The sequence below is a fragment of the Oryctolagus cuniculus genome, chromosome 12 (assembly GCF_051225735.1).
Source record: "Oryctolagus cuniculus isolate XC-2025 breed Fujian yellow rabbit chromosome 12, ASM5122573v1, whole genome shotgun sequence".
In the NCBI taxonomy this organism is placed as follows: Eukaryota; Metazoa; Chordata; class Mammalia; order Lagomorpha; family Leporidae; genus Oryctolagus; species Oryctolagus cuniculus.
Window position 1 is genome coordinate 80,339,134 of NC_142878.1, and position 14,761 is coordinate 80,353,894.

Consider the following 14,761-nt stretch of genomic DNA (forward strand, 5'->3'; position numbering starts at 1 on the left):
TCTGGGAGAGTGTTGGCCCCAGTCTTCCAGGCAGGAGTGACATCCAGGAGTGGTGTCTCAGATCTGACTGGGATGTGTGCTGGGTGACCCCTTGAAGGATGTGACTGTCTTTGTTCTGGTCACTCAACTGGCCAGAGGTGTAGGCTAAGTCAGAAATGACAAATGCCAGCCCAGAGTGACCACACTGGCCATAGCAGGGGGTCTGACTTCCTGGATTTTTTTTTTCTTTAATTAGGGCAGACATTTGGCCTCATTTGCTAGTTAAGACACCTGCGTCCTATACCAGCGTGTCTAGACTGCAGATGTGTGGCAGGCTCCTGACTGCAGCTTCCTGCTAACACAGATCCTCGGGCACAGCGGTGATGACTCAAGTAATTGGGTCCCTTCACCCATGTGGGAGACCTGGGTTAAGTTCGTGGCTCCTGGTCCTAGTCTCTGCTCAGCCCCAGCTGTTGGAGGCATTTCGGCAGTGAACCAACAGATAGAACTTCGTGTTGCTCTGCCTCTCAAATAAATAAGTAAATGTTAAAAAAAACCTTTTAACTTCAGAATACTTTTAGATTTACAAGAAAATTGGGAGCGTAGTACAGAGTTCCCATGTATCCTACATCTGGTTTCCCCTATTATCAACATCATGTATTTGGCTTGTCATAATTAATGAACAAGTATAGATAAATTATTAGCTAGTATTCATGCTTTATTCAGATTTTCTTAGCTTTTATCTAATGGCCTTTCTGTGTTCAGGGTCCTGTCCAGGAAACCATCTTACATTTAGTTGTGGTGTTTCCATAAACTCTTCTTGGCTATGATAGTTTCTGACATATTTCTTGTCTTTGACCTTGATGGTTTTGAAAACTGTTGGATAGGCACTGTAGGATACTCTTTGTCTGGAATCTGTCTTACGTTTTTCTCATGATCAGACTGGGGTGAAGTGTTTTTGGGATGCTGACCACACAGATAAAGTGCCTTTCTCGTCATAGTTTGTGCTGTCAACATGACTTTGATGTTGGGCGTCGTAAAGTGTGGCCCTGGCTGAGCTGCTGTCTTAGCTGTGATCATCATTCACTGCTTTCCATGCTGTACTTGGTGCAAGGAAGTCACTGTGTGTAGCCCACACTCGAGGAGGGAGGAGCCATGCTCTACTCCAGCAGGGCAGTGTATCTAAAATTTTTTGGAGTTCTGCATGGCGCATTTTCATTCTTTGCTACTTATGTGTTTATTCAGTATTTGTTGATAAGAATGGGTTCATGAGTATTTGTTTTATACCTTGGGATTTAAATGTGTGCTGCTTTAGTTCCAGCTTTAACCATTAGATCTTTTACATGTCTCCTGTCCCCCCACCCCCCCCTTTTTTTTTTTAAAGATATATTTATTTATTTTGAAAGAGTTCTAGAGAGAGGGTGAGAGAGGAGAGGTCTTCCATCCACTGGTTCACTCCCCAGATGGCTACAATGGTCAGGCAGTAGCCAGGAGCTTCATTTGGGTCTCCTATGTGGGTGCAGGGGCCCAAACACTTGGGCCACCATCTTCCGCTGCTTCTCCCAGGCCATATGCAGGGAGCTGGATCGGAAGCGGAGCAGCTGGGACTCGAATCGGAACCCATATGGGATCCCCTAGTGTTGCGGGTGGTGATCTTACCTGCTATGTCACAATGCCAGCCCCTTCTGTGTCTCTTTGACCTCCATCATCATGAACGTTTTTGTTTTTTGAGTGTCTTAGTATGTTTTCAGTTGCTATAACTGAGTGCTACCAGCTGGATAATTTACAAGGAAGAGAAGTGTATTTAGCTCATGATTCTGGTGGCTGAGAAGTCCGAGAGCATGGCATGGGCTCCTGCCCAGCCCCTGGTGAGAGTCGTCTTTCTGCATTATCCCGTGGCAGAAGGCCGCACAGAGAGACAGCAAGCTTGTCAGAGATAGCCTGCTTTTGTGACAAAGCCATTTCCTTTGCTAACACATTGATCCCAATCACCCCCAAATACCCTAAACACATGAATTTGGAGATTGTTTTCAACATGTGAAACATGGGGACACACTCAAAACGGAAGCAGAGCACATGCTTAATTTATGACATGACTGCTGCAGTTCACCATGTGTTGTTCCCTGCCCTCGTCTTGGACTTGGCCATTGCTTAAGGAGTCCTCATTCCTTTCATCAGAGAACTTCTTGGTGTTAGAAACCAAGGTTGCTCATTGCAACTGAGATCTTACTGTCTCTAGGCTCTCTGATGAGCAGAAAGAACAATAGAGATTATGTGTGTCTATTAACCTGTGTTTATGGACATTTGCAAATATTTCTGTGAATAGCCACTTGCCTATCAGGCCAAACTTGATTTCACACTGATATCTCCAACCCTAATCCATGACCACATGTATCATTGCGGCACATACGTAAAACCTCCCACTCTAACAGTGAGAGACAAGGCTTGCACCTCCTAATATCCATTTACTTGATTGTTCAGTTTCGGATACATGTATAGTGGTTTCAGAATTGTTAATACAGCCCTCTATGGGAAACAACTGGATCAACTGTAGTAAAATACTTAGGTACAGTTCCTTTTTTCTTGGGTCTTACAGATTCCACTCATTTCCAGAGTTCTTAGCACCTTTTCCCCTCTCTACCTTCAGTGAGGTGGTTTCATGTATTTGAATGCAGTCGAAATCTGTTGGTCTTAAGGCTCTTTAAAGGCCAGAAATGAATTGGAAGATTTAGACTCAGCCATTTGTTAGGAAACAAATTTGGAAAAAGCTTGTCAACCATTCATATTTAATATCTACCAAATGTTTGACCGGTTCCATGTTGCCGGATACCAGAATTTCCTCTCAGCTTAATTTTTAACTTTTTAAAAATGTACTTTAATTCATCTGAAAGGCGGAGTGTGAGAGAGGGAGAGAGATGGATCTCCCATCTGCAGGTTCACTCCCCCAGTGTCTGCTACAGCCAGGGGTAGGCCAGGCCGAAGCCAGGTGCCTTGAACTCCATCGGCATCTCCAGTTGGTTGCAGGGGCCCAAGCACTTGAGCCATCACCTGCCTCCCAGGATTCATTAGCAGGAAGTTGAGTTGGAAGTGGAGCTAGGGAGCTCCACTTGAGCCAGGCACTTTGATGCAGGATATGATCTCTGTAATCTAGGCAGAGAGACACTGGAACCAAACTGGCTGCCACCTTGATCTTAGACTTTTATTCTGGGATAAGAATTGTTATAGTTCAAGCCACTTAGTCTGTAGGTTTTTTTTTTTTTTTTTTTAGGATTTATTTATTTATTTTGAAAGTCAGAGTTACACAGATAGGAGAGGCAGAGAGAGGTCTTCCATCTGATGGTTCACTCCCCAACTGGCCATAGTGGCTGGAGCTGTGGCGATCCGAAGCCAGGAGCTTCTTCCGGGTCTCCCACATGGGTGCAGGGGCAAAAGGACTTGGGCCATCTTGCACTGCTTTCCCAGGCCATAGCAGAGAGCTGGATTGGAAGTGGAGCAGCTGGGACTCGAACCAGCGCCCATATGGGATGCTGGCACCGCAGGCAGTGGCTTTACCCTCTATGCCATAGTGCTGGGCCCGTCTGTGGTGTTTTATTATGGCTACTATAACACTATATGTAGAAGAAAGAGAGGCACCTCTGGGCTGCTGAGGGGCCCATTCTTAATCCAAGTCCGCTAATTGTCTTCCTGGATTTAAAGAACAAAGGGTGTCTTCTTCCACTCGATATACTCAGGTGGGAGATGAGTCCAGGTAATTTTCTAATTATTTTTTCCTTTTTTTTCTTATTTGAAAGAGTTACAGAAAAAGGGAGAGGGAGGTCTTCCATCTGCTGGTTCACTTCCCAGATGGCCACCAGTGTCAGAGTTGAGCTGATCTGAAGCCAGGAGTCAGGAGCTTCTTCTGGGTGTCCCACATGGGTGCAGGGGCCCAAGCACTTGCACCATCTTTCGCTGCTTTCCCAGGCGCATTCGCAGGGAGCTGGGTTGGAAGTGAAGCAGCCAGGACTTGAGCTGGCACCCATATTGGATGCTGGTGCTGCAGACAGCTGCTTAACCTGCTGTGGCACGGTGCTGGCTCCTCACATGGAATGCTTAACCCACTGTGCCGGAACACCTGCCGCGAGGTAACATTCTCAGTGGTGTGGTTCGGTCTAAGAGCTCCATGTTAAGGCCTCTTGACTTGAGTTGGCTGAGGATGTCTTTGAAGTAAAATGAGTGTGGAGATTGGAAAAATGCTTTTCAGTGGAAAGATTACCAGCCCTACTTGGAGGAAAACACAGCCCCTTCCACCAAATCCACGGAGCTGACGTTGGAGTGGGAGAGGCTGGGTTTAAAAAGGACAACTCCTGAGAAGGGTGCAGAAGGCAGTAACACCAGTGGCCTTGGACGTGCATGGGGTCCAGAGCATCGCTGCTCCCGCGTGGCCTGGCACAGTGGTAGGGTCCTGGTGAATGTGCACCCATGTGGTTGGTGAAAGGGTTAAGTGAATTTTCTAGGCAGAATTTAAGTGAATTCCGGCAGGATTGTCTAGGATGCTGATTGTGGGTTTTTAATGTTTCTACTTTTATTGATCAGCGTTTTTAGCTTCAGAGCGAACATCCTGCCTCCTCTCTCCAACCATCTCATATTTAACAAGTGGAGAAGTCACAGGAGCTATCAGTCACCCACAGCTAACAAACAAGCCTTCAGCTTGGGGGAAATGTGTGGCTCTTAACTCTATACGGGGGTGACTTGAAAAACAAAAAGACCAAATCAGAACCCTGAGCCGCTAGGCAGGGACTTCCTTTCTTTGTCTCCCTGTCGTGTTTCTTCCTTTTCCTCTTTAGTTTTTCCCCCTTTCTGTGCGGTGATTTATTTTCCCTGCAAAGATTCTCCCTCCTCCCCCTCCCCACTTTTATTGCCTGTTTCATTTCACAACTTGGCTGTTTGTTTTGATAGGAATGTCTGCTTCCTGCTGCCCTCAGGACATTGGAGAACAAGGAAAATTTGTCTAGGCCTCCACCGGGTGGTTTGCACGGCTAGGATTCAGGGGAGTCAGGGTAGGCTTTCCTCGAAGGGAGCTATCTGGGGAAAATCAGTGACGCTTTGCCTTTTAATACAAAAGTCTTTATAAATTTGGCCTCTGGGAGAAAGCTCAGATGTTTAAATACTTTCTCTCCTTGTGCAATTTCCTTTATGCTCATCAGTTAACCATCCAAACTGAAGTGTTGGTATTAACGTTTGACACTGAGTTAACAGCCAAGGGACTGTTTTGGACATGACAGTTCAGAGTCGGTTGATGTTCAACGTAAGATCACTTAGGTGAGTACCTGGTACACAGGATGAGTATTTCAGGGTTAATTACACGACTGTTAGTGCTGTAAACCAAACAGTTGCTCCCAGGTTGCATGTCTGGGAGGCCGTAGGTGAAGGCGAGGGTCGTAACCTCAGCTTGGGGATTAGGTGGTGGGAGGGAACTGGCACTTGCTGCTGTTGTGTTACTGGGGCAAGGGCAGTGTTGGTGGGATGCAGGTGGATCCCAGAGCAGAGGTTTGGCTATCAAAACGTGAGTGAGGTGTCCTGGAAGTCAGGAGTGTGTTGGACGGCACCTGGGAGCCGTTTTGCCTTGGGAATGTGGTTTTGTGTAGGTTCCCCTCCACCTGGAGCAGGACGCGTGTGGACAGGGAGGTGGGCACTGATAGCTCCAGGGGCTCTGCAGAGAAGAGGGAAAAGGAGTGACTTTCTGGTTTACATTCACTTTCCAGTGTTTTTTTCTGGCATTGTAAGGGGGAAAGGGTACGGGTTTCCACGTGCTCCTGAGCTGGTCTCTGTTAACCCTGCCATGCCACCTCAGGTGGTCTGGGAGCTCCCTTGGAGCTCAGCTACAACTTGGGACAGTAGGTAACTGTCAGAAGGAGGAAGAAGTCACATTCCACAACACTGGTAATATTCTATCATATCAGTGCTGTTCCATAATGGTCCTGCTCAGAATTCTTGGAGCGTGAGTACCAGGCTATGCCTTCTTATTTACACACTCCAGACTGCAAATACATCTTTGGAGAAAGGAAAAATACAGTAGAGATTTCAGCCTGTGTGGAGAGGAGAGTAAGGGGTAGGCAAGGGAGGCACCCATTTTCCATGACAACCTTATATCTTGTGTTTTAATTTCTGGAGTAACTCTTTAAGGAATGTGAGTAATCTTTACTCCATTCTTTTGTTAGTCCACTGTGGTTGGGCTTCTGTGTTTTCCTTTCCAGGGTCAAGTTTTTGTTAAGGTCACCTTCAATCTCCATCTTGCCTAATGCAATGGCTGCTTCCTCGTCTTTACTATTTTTTTTATTTTTTAAATATGTATTTACTTAATTGAAAGAGAGAGCAGTTCCATTGGCTGGTTCACTCCCCAGATGGCCTCAATAGCCTAGGCTGGGCCAGGCCAAAGCCAGGCCCCAAACACTTGAGCCATCTTCTGCTTTTCTCGGGCCATAAGCAGGAAACTCTATCAGAAGTGGAGCAGCTGGGCCACGAACCGGTGGCCATATGGAGTGCTGGTGTCACAGGTGGCCCCGGTACTGGCTATGCTGAACCCCAACCCCTTCACCTACTTTTTAGCAGCATTTGGCTTATTTGACTCCTGCCCTGACTTCCTTCTTGAAATACCAGCCTCTCCTTACTGACAAGACACTTGCTCTTTTGCATTCTTCTCGTCACAAGAGAAGCAGATAACGATTCAGGAGGTCTGGGCTCAAGATTTTGCCTTGCTACCAAGCTCCCAGGAGATGCTGTCACTGTGGTCCACAGAGTACCCCCTGCAGCAAGGCCCTGCAGCCTCCTCTGTTTGCGCTACCTCTAGCTGGGCTCGCCCGGTCCCTGGCTTTCCGTGGCGCTGTACCGATGACATCTGACAACACTTGGAGTAAAATCCAGAGACTGAGTGAGACCCATAGCGCCCCTGTGCTTCAGTGCCTGCCCACGTCTCTGCTAGTGTGCACCTTGGGAGGCAGCAGTAGGGCTTAAGTCGTTGGGTCCTTGTCACCCACGTAGGATTGAGTTCCTGGCCCAGCCCTGGCCATTGTGGTCATTTGGAGAGTGAACCAGTGGGTGGGAGGTCTCTGGACCTCCACTGCCACCACTTGACTACCTCTTATCCCACCTCATTTTCTTCATAGCACGCAGCACTCTATGATTTCGTTGTTTGTTCTCTTTCTGCTACAGTATGAACTCCACGGGGCTAAGACTCTATCTTTCCATCGACCTACTATAGGAGGGTGCCTTGCACAGTTTGGTGCTCTTGGTAAGAACTTCTTAATACCTAAGTAAAATGTTTGTCTCAGCATATCTGAGCATTGATCCTACCAGTCAGTTCCAGTGTTGGCGTTTGTAGTGGTTTGGGTGTCAGGTTATGTTATGATCACGAACTACTGGAAAGAACCGAGGTAGGCAGACCACAAACCACGTGTTCACACCGTGTGAAGACTCGGTGCTATGATGACAGCCAGTACAGGTGAAGGTTTCATGGTCATTCACATATAAAAACCTTGTAGAAAATGGAGGTATCTCCGTGTACAAGGTGACAAGGACTTGTGCTCCAGTGGTTTCTGTTCTAGCACAGGAGGTGACAGTTTCAGTAACATTATCTTTGGCCTGCATGTTAATGTGCATTTGAGTTCCATTGCTTTCATAATTGATTTTGCATTTCATCTGTAGACTTGTTTTGGCTTCATGATAACATAAGAACTGTAATAGCTTCAAATTTTTTATGATTATAAGGACCTCTAAACAATATGCATCTTTGACAATGCTTTCTTTTGAAAGATTTATTTGAAAGACAGAGTTCACACACACACACACACACACACACACACACACACACAGGGTTACCTTCTATCTGCTGGTTTACTTCCTAAATGAACAAAAGAGCCAGGGCTGGGGCAGGCTGAAGCCGGGAGCCAGGAACTTCATCCTGGTCCCCCATATGGGTGGCAGGGGCCTGAGTACTTAGGCCGCATCTGCTGCCTTTCCAGGTGTGTTAGCAGGGAGCTGGATGAGGCGTGGTTGAGAGTGAACCTGTGCTCCAGTATGAGATGCTGGTGTTGTAAGCAGCATCCTCACTGGCTGTGCTGCAGTCCTGGCCTCCGTGTATCTTGGAAGCCATGCAAACCTGTAATGCAGATAAAGCAATGTCAGAGGTGTGAGCGAGGACACGGACACCCAGGAGCAGGTCTTACATTCTGAAAGGGCCTGCAAAACAGCTGTTTCACAAAATAAGGATGGGGCTGGCGCTGTGGCACAGCGAGTTAATGCCTTGGCCTGAATCGCTTGCATCCCATATGGGCGCTGGTTCAAGACCCAGCTGCTCCACTTCCAATCCAGCTCTCTGCTATGGGCTGGGAAAACAGTAGAAGATAGATCAAGTGCATGGGTCCCTGCACCCATGTGGAGACTTAGAAGAAACTCCTGGCTCCTGGCTTTGGATCGGCTCAGCTCCTGCCATTGTGGCCATCTGGGGAGTGAACCAGTGATGGAAGACCTCTCTGCCTCTGCCTCTTCAAATAAATCTTTATTTTATTTTATTCTATTTTAAAGGTAATAGAGGGGGCTGGCACTGTGGCATAGTAAGCTAGGCCTGTACCTATGGTGCCAGTATCACATATGGGTGCCGGTTCATGTCTGGGCTGCTCCACTTCTGATCCAGCTTCCTACTGATGGCCTGGGAAGGCAGTAGAAGATGGCCCAAGTGCTTGGTCCTCTGCACCTGAATGGGAGACCAGAAAGAAGCTTCTGGCTCCTGGCTTCAGATCAGCCCAGCTCTGGCTGTTGTGGCCATTTGGGGAGTGAACTAGGGGATGGAAGACCTCTCTCTCTCTCTGACTCTGCTTCTCAGTATTAAGTAAATAAAAAGTCTTTAAAATACAGGTAGTGGAGTAGGCAGGCAGTGACTCACTCTGCCTTCCCCTGGGTCCTTAGAGACAGAGCAGCAAGGGTTCTTGGGAAATGGGGTGTAAGAGGAGGGTAGTTGTTTGCTTTGATAGGAGATTTCGTGGTCTTTGCATTTGAAGCTGTGTGTGTTTATGCCCTGTGCACTTCTAGATGACAGCTGAGGCTAACACGTGCCGTGTGTCATTCCGGGAAGCCTGTGGCCAGAGATGGTGCAGATCTGTAGGCTGCGATGGGCCAGGGGTGCTTTGGGAGGGAGAGAGGGAATGCTGGGAATATCTGAATGATATTGATGATGATAATGATACCTGATGGCTCTGGGTTTTGCGGTTATTTGGCCAAGTTTGCTCGTGGTGTGACTTCCTTCCCCCTCTTCCCTGATGAGGACAAAGACAGACAGGTATCCCTGGCTGGGTCTCTGGCTTGGAGTGATCCAGAGCAGAGACACTTCCGCAGAGAGGACGACATACTGCAGGGTGGGCCGTTTTAGCTGGAATCCACTTTGCAGGAACTTCACGGAAGTTCTGGGAAGCGGGCGTGTTGCAGCTGGCACTGTTGGAATTCTACCACGACCTTGTACCTCCTCCTCTTCGAGGTGCTCGATATCCCCAGGGCCTGTTTTCAGCTCGTGGAGGGCACAGCTTGTACTGCGGAGGCTGGAGGTGGCAAGAACAGCCCTGGTGAGGCCGTGGGCTGGGGCCAGCCGGTGCGCTATGGAAAACCTTAGGCTTTCTTTATTTTTGTACACTGTTGAAATATTAAGAGGGCATTCAGAGAGCAGTGTGTTTTGAACATTATGCATTCATTCATTCAGTGCCTACCATTTGCAGGACCCTGTCCTGGACGCCAGAAATATGGCAAAGAGGAAGGCTTGCTGTCAGGCCGAGGTCTGAGGGCCGGGAGGCTGCCTTGCTGGCCAGCAGTGCTGCAGGGCGTGGGGGTGTGTCTTTGTGATCTCTGGTGACCCCATCACATAATCGTGCCAACTGCCGTGGCTGCAGAGCCAGAACGTTTGGATCTCAAATCTGGTGCTGCCTCGGACTGTGGTGTCAGGCCTCAGGGGAAATTACACTTCGGCGTTTGCACATCTCTAAAGGAAAGAAAACAGGGTCCCTAACACAGGGTGGGTGGGATGACGTAAAGACGGCACCCAGCACTGTGCCCGGCGTTGCGGAGGGGGAGATGTGTTTGGCTGACCCTGAATCGGTTGAAAACAGAAATTTGGTTGCTGGACTCCAGGGAAGCTGCTGCAGGACAGCCCGTGCCGGGCTGTGGAGACCCTCCTGGTGCCGACCACAGTGAGGTGAGCCTTGAAGACAGAGCAGGAGTTCTGTAGGGGAGGGGAGACTGTTTTTATTGAAGGGAAAAAATGTTGAGTGTCAAGATCGTAAAAATGGGATCTGGTCAGACAGTGTGGAGACACAAGCAGCTTTCGCTGGACACTTGCGAGAATGTCCCATCGGGCTCGGTGCCCTGCTGTCCCGTGCTGATGCCGGCGCTGTGGACGTGCCCGCGCGTCGGGGGTTGGCGGGGGACGTTCCCTGAAGATGGAGAAGCTCCTCAGTGCTCAGGGGACAGCGGCCGGAGCCCAGACGGGGACGGCGGTGAAGACTCCGCTTGGTTCCCTGGAGCTGATTTACTTCTTGGGCACTTAACTTCAGTCTAGGTGAGGTGAATGCTTGTCAGGCATGGTGAGCAGGTGCTGTTGTGTGTCTACAACTGAATGACTGGCAGTGCAGGAGCGTGGTGTTCAGGAAGATTCTGAAGCAAGATTTGCACATAATGAAAAAATGCAGCGATCATCTTTGTTTTGGGTTTAAGCTCCGTGTAAGAAAATATAGCACAAATGGGATTGGGACTGTTACCTCTGGTTTAGACATACTTTCTGTGTAAGTGTATGACAATATAAAGATGTTCACTTATTCATTCAACAAACGTTAAGTCTCCACTATGAACTACAGCATTTTAGTCTAGATTCTCAGCTCTCTGGTTTCTTAATTATTATTTTATGGTGTTGGTAGTTATTACTGTTTGGTTAACCAGTGGAGTTTTTAGCTTCTGCCTCAAATGCTTAAAAATATTTTATGAATACAGTCATCTTCCTTGTGGTCATAAATGCTATCTTGAGTTTTTTGTTCTTGGTTCCAGATTCCTTTCGCTTAGAATACAGTATATGATTTCATTTTCCCGATTACCTTACGGAGTCTTTGTTGCTGATCTCTCTGACTTGAGGGATAAGGAAACAGGAGTTAAAGAACTCATCCCGAGCTGGGATTCAACTTGAGTGGATGGTAGAAGCATTTCCCTCCCCTGCGTTGCATTGGGCTCTATCACTTCACTTCAGACTGGAGAACTTTGGTATCTTAGCTCTGTACTTGGGGGAGAACGTGGAGAAATCACCTCAAAGATCAAGGGGTGAAAAGAGTGAATAACCTCTTGAGCACTATTTTTTGGAATGAGGTTTGGAGTTTTTGAAGACCAGGGGCCATATGAGATGTTAACCACCGACTTTTAAAATCAGGAATATATGAGCACCCTCAATAGAGGGGTGAGGCACTCAAGAGAAGTGAGTGGGCGAGCAGAGACCCACTGTGGGGGAGAAGGCCCCGGGGGCTTTCAGAGGCAGCGGGGAGGTTCCTGGAGGAAGGCAGCTGGGTGCCCGGCTCCTAGGATCCTAGAGTCAGTCCCAGTGAGCCCTCATCTGCAGGCTCCTTGCTCATCCTCTGAGGTCCCCAACTCCAGGAGAGGAAGCCTTTCTTTTTACTTTCTTCTTTTTCTTCTTTTTTGACAGGCAGAGTGGATAGTGAGAGAGAGACAGAGAGAAAGGTCTTCCTTTGCTGTTGGTTCACCCTCCAATGGCCGCCGCGGCCGGCGCACCGCGCTGATCCGATGGCAGGAGCCAGGTGCTTCTCCTGGTCTCCCATGGGGTGCAGGGCCCAAGCACCTGGGCCATCCTCCACTGTACTCCCTGGCCACAGCAGAGAGCTGGCCTGGAAGAGGAGCAACCGGGACAGAATCCGGCGCCCCGACTGGGACTAGAACCTGGTGTGCCGGCGCCGCTAGGTGGAGGATTAGCCTAGTGAGCCGCGGCGCCGGCTCTTTTTACTTTTGAACCATCCTTTTTTTTTTTTCTTTTTAGAAGTATTTCTGTAGTCCAGAGGTCTTATTTATTTATTTTGCGCATATGATGCCATGAATCCACAGGGGTTGGGTTCCAGCAGCCCAGGCTCCTTGCCTGGGTTCTGGCGAAGCAGGCTCCTCCAGGTGGAGCAGGCTGGCGCTTCAGCTGAACCCAGGTACCTTTCTCGCTGGCTTGCTTCTCATTTTCCTTCGCACATTTCAGGAAGCTATCTCGGCTCTTAGGGCGCTTAATACGCTCAGTACAAACGTTCATTCTCTTAGTAAGAATCTTGCTCTTGTTCATTCATAACAATGCCAGCAGCGTGCTGGGTCATGTTGTACACTTTTCCATGTGGCCATGGTCACTTTCATGGGGTGCTCCTTTTTGAGCGGTACTGGGTCCCTTGATGTCTCACATGTCACTTTTTCTTCTTTTTTTTTTTTTATTTAGATTTATTTATTTGAAAGAGTTACAGAGAAGGAGAGGCAGAGAGAGATCGATCGATTGATCTTTCATCCACTGGTTTGCTCTCCAAATGGCCACAATGGTCAGGGCTGGGTCAGGCTGAAGCCAGGAGCCTCATCCAGGTCTCCCATGTGGGTGCAGGGGCCCACGCACTTGGGCCATCTTCTGCTGCTTTCCCAGGCATATTAGCAGGGAGCTGGATTGGAAGTGGAGCAGCAGGATGCAAACCAGTGTCCATATTGGGTGCTGGCACTGCAGGCGGAGGCTTAACCTTCTGTGCCACAGTGTGGCCCCTCAACAAACTTCTGAAAGTATTTTCACACATTGGAAATTGTATGCATTCTGCTAACTTTAGATTTTCCATATTTAAATCTTGGACTTTTAGCTGAGGTTCTGATATGGATATTCACACACAAAGTCATGTCTTCCCACCAGTCCCACAGTCGAGTTCTTTTAGGAGTAAGCATTTTGTCTGCGATTTAGGTTTTTTCTTTTTTTTTTTTTTTTCTAGCATGGAGAGGGTAGTGGGGGGCGATAGAAAGAAATCTCCTATTTGCTGGTTCGCTCCCTAAATGCCTACACCTGCCAGGTGTAGGCAGTGGCCAAAGGCGGGAGTGAAGAACTCAATCCAGCGCTCCCATGTGGATGGCAGGAATCCACTTACTTGAACCATCACCATTGTTCCCCAGAGTCTGCACTAGCAGGAAGCTGGAATCAGAAGCGGAGCCAGGCCTGCGGCCAGGCACTGCGGTATTGGACATGAGCCTCTCAACTAGTGTCTGAGCTGCAAGGGCATACGCCCTCCCCTTTCAGAGGTTTCAGCTCATGTTTGTCGTCAGAGTTGGCAGTGGCGACTGTCTGAAGGACACAGCCATGGACCCCACTCAGGAAATGGCTTTTCCTTTGTGTCTCACTTTTGTTTTCCTGGAATTAAGCTCGAGAGTGCACTGAGGCTCATTAGCTTCCCACCCCTGTTTTAGATGCTCCTTTAAATGGCTTGGGTGATAAAAGACTATTCATTCAAAGCAAACCTACATGGAACCCTGCCCCATGCTGGGTACTGTGCTCGGTGCTCGGGTCAGCCTGGCCTGGCCATTGGGGATTGCTGTCTCCCAGCGGAAAGGTTTTGGATTTCCTGACTGCATTTTCTCAGTAGCCACAAGGGTCTCTGGCAGGCCGGTGACTGTGTGTCCAGGTCTCAGAGGTGCCACTGGGAATGAGAATGGAAAGACGTGAGTGTGTGCACCAGCATTACGTGACTAAGCTCCACGCTCCCTGATAACATGTGATGGCCCAGGGAGAGGAAATGTTTCTATCTGGCATATGTTCTTGGTTCTTCCAAGAGCCCAGCTCTCTGTTCCTATAAACGCACTCATTGTCTCGTTAACTAAAGCAATTATCGTCATTTAGCAGTCTTTTCATAAAGCATTATTTCCACTCCAAAACACCATTTTTATTTGCCAAGTGTCACAATGTTGCATCCTGGCAATGGATCAGCATTTACTGCCAAATTATGTAAGGCCTTGGTTGGGCTGAGTCCCCGACGGAGTGAGTGTGTCTGGGGTGTGTGTGTTGGGACCGTGAACGTGGCCCAGTGCCTGAAAGTGCAGAACAGCTGTCCTTGAATCCATTAATTAATTCAGTGTGTACACTTGGACTGGGAAGGAAACCCACAGTTGCTTAAGACACTAGTGCCCAGCTGTGACACGTCATCCCGGGAAAATATTGCATTGAGGCTTGTTGTCAAGGAAATGTAGATTGAGGATGTTTCATGAAATTCAAATACGGGGGTTAGTTTACCAACAGGGAGCTAGGATTGAAATAAACCAAAGTGGCCTTCTTCAACGATGGAAATTACTTACTGTTGACTGCAGCAGCAGCAACTATTGAAAGGGACTAGGCAAGGATTTTATTAAGAAATAGTAGAGGACATATTTTCATCAAATGGGCAGCGTTAAGAAGAGATTACTAACGAGTAAAATAACCCCATTTAGTAAATGCCACACATAAAAGTCATCCCAGCGAGGGAATTTGTGCAGAAGCTCTTCTGTGAAAAAAGTCAGAAACTTTCACACCCGCTCAGACGCTTGCCGGGATCCGGGATAAAACTCGCGATGCAGCTCCGAGAGGAGGGCTGAGAGGCAGCTGACGCAGCCGCTGGTTTTGGTCTCAGTGCGTTTCTTCTTCAGCCTAAGGCACGCTGGCTCCCTTGTCCTTGCTGCCGAAGTGTGGTGCAGCATTTTTAGCCTTGTCAAGTTAGATTGGCTTCAAAGTGTCTCCTTTCCA

At 48.3% G+C, this 14,761-nt stretch overlaps 1 protein-coding gene across 28 annotated transcripts in view; it reads left to right on the forward strand.

The window, feature by feature from the left end:
* Window positions 1–14,761, forward strand: part of CGNL1 (cingulin like 1) — a 177,177-nt gene that overhangs the window by 43,574 nt on the left and 118,842 nt on the right. For 3 of the 28 annotated variants that reach the window (XM_070054258.2, XM_070054254.2, XM_070054255.2), the window contains exon 2: window positions 7,168–7,246. The exons of the other annotated variants lie outside the window; for them this stretch is intronic. The gene's annotated coding sequence lies outside the window, so the exon portion shown is untranslated. The remainder of the gene's footprint in view (window positions 1–7,167; window positions 7,247–14,761) is intronic. 28 annotated transcript variants of the gene reach the window in all.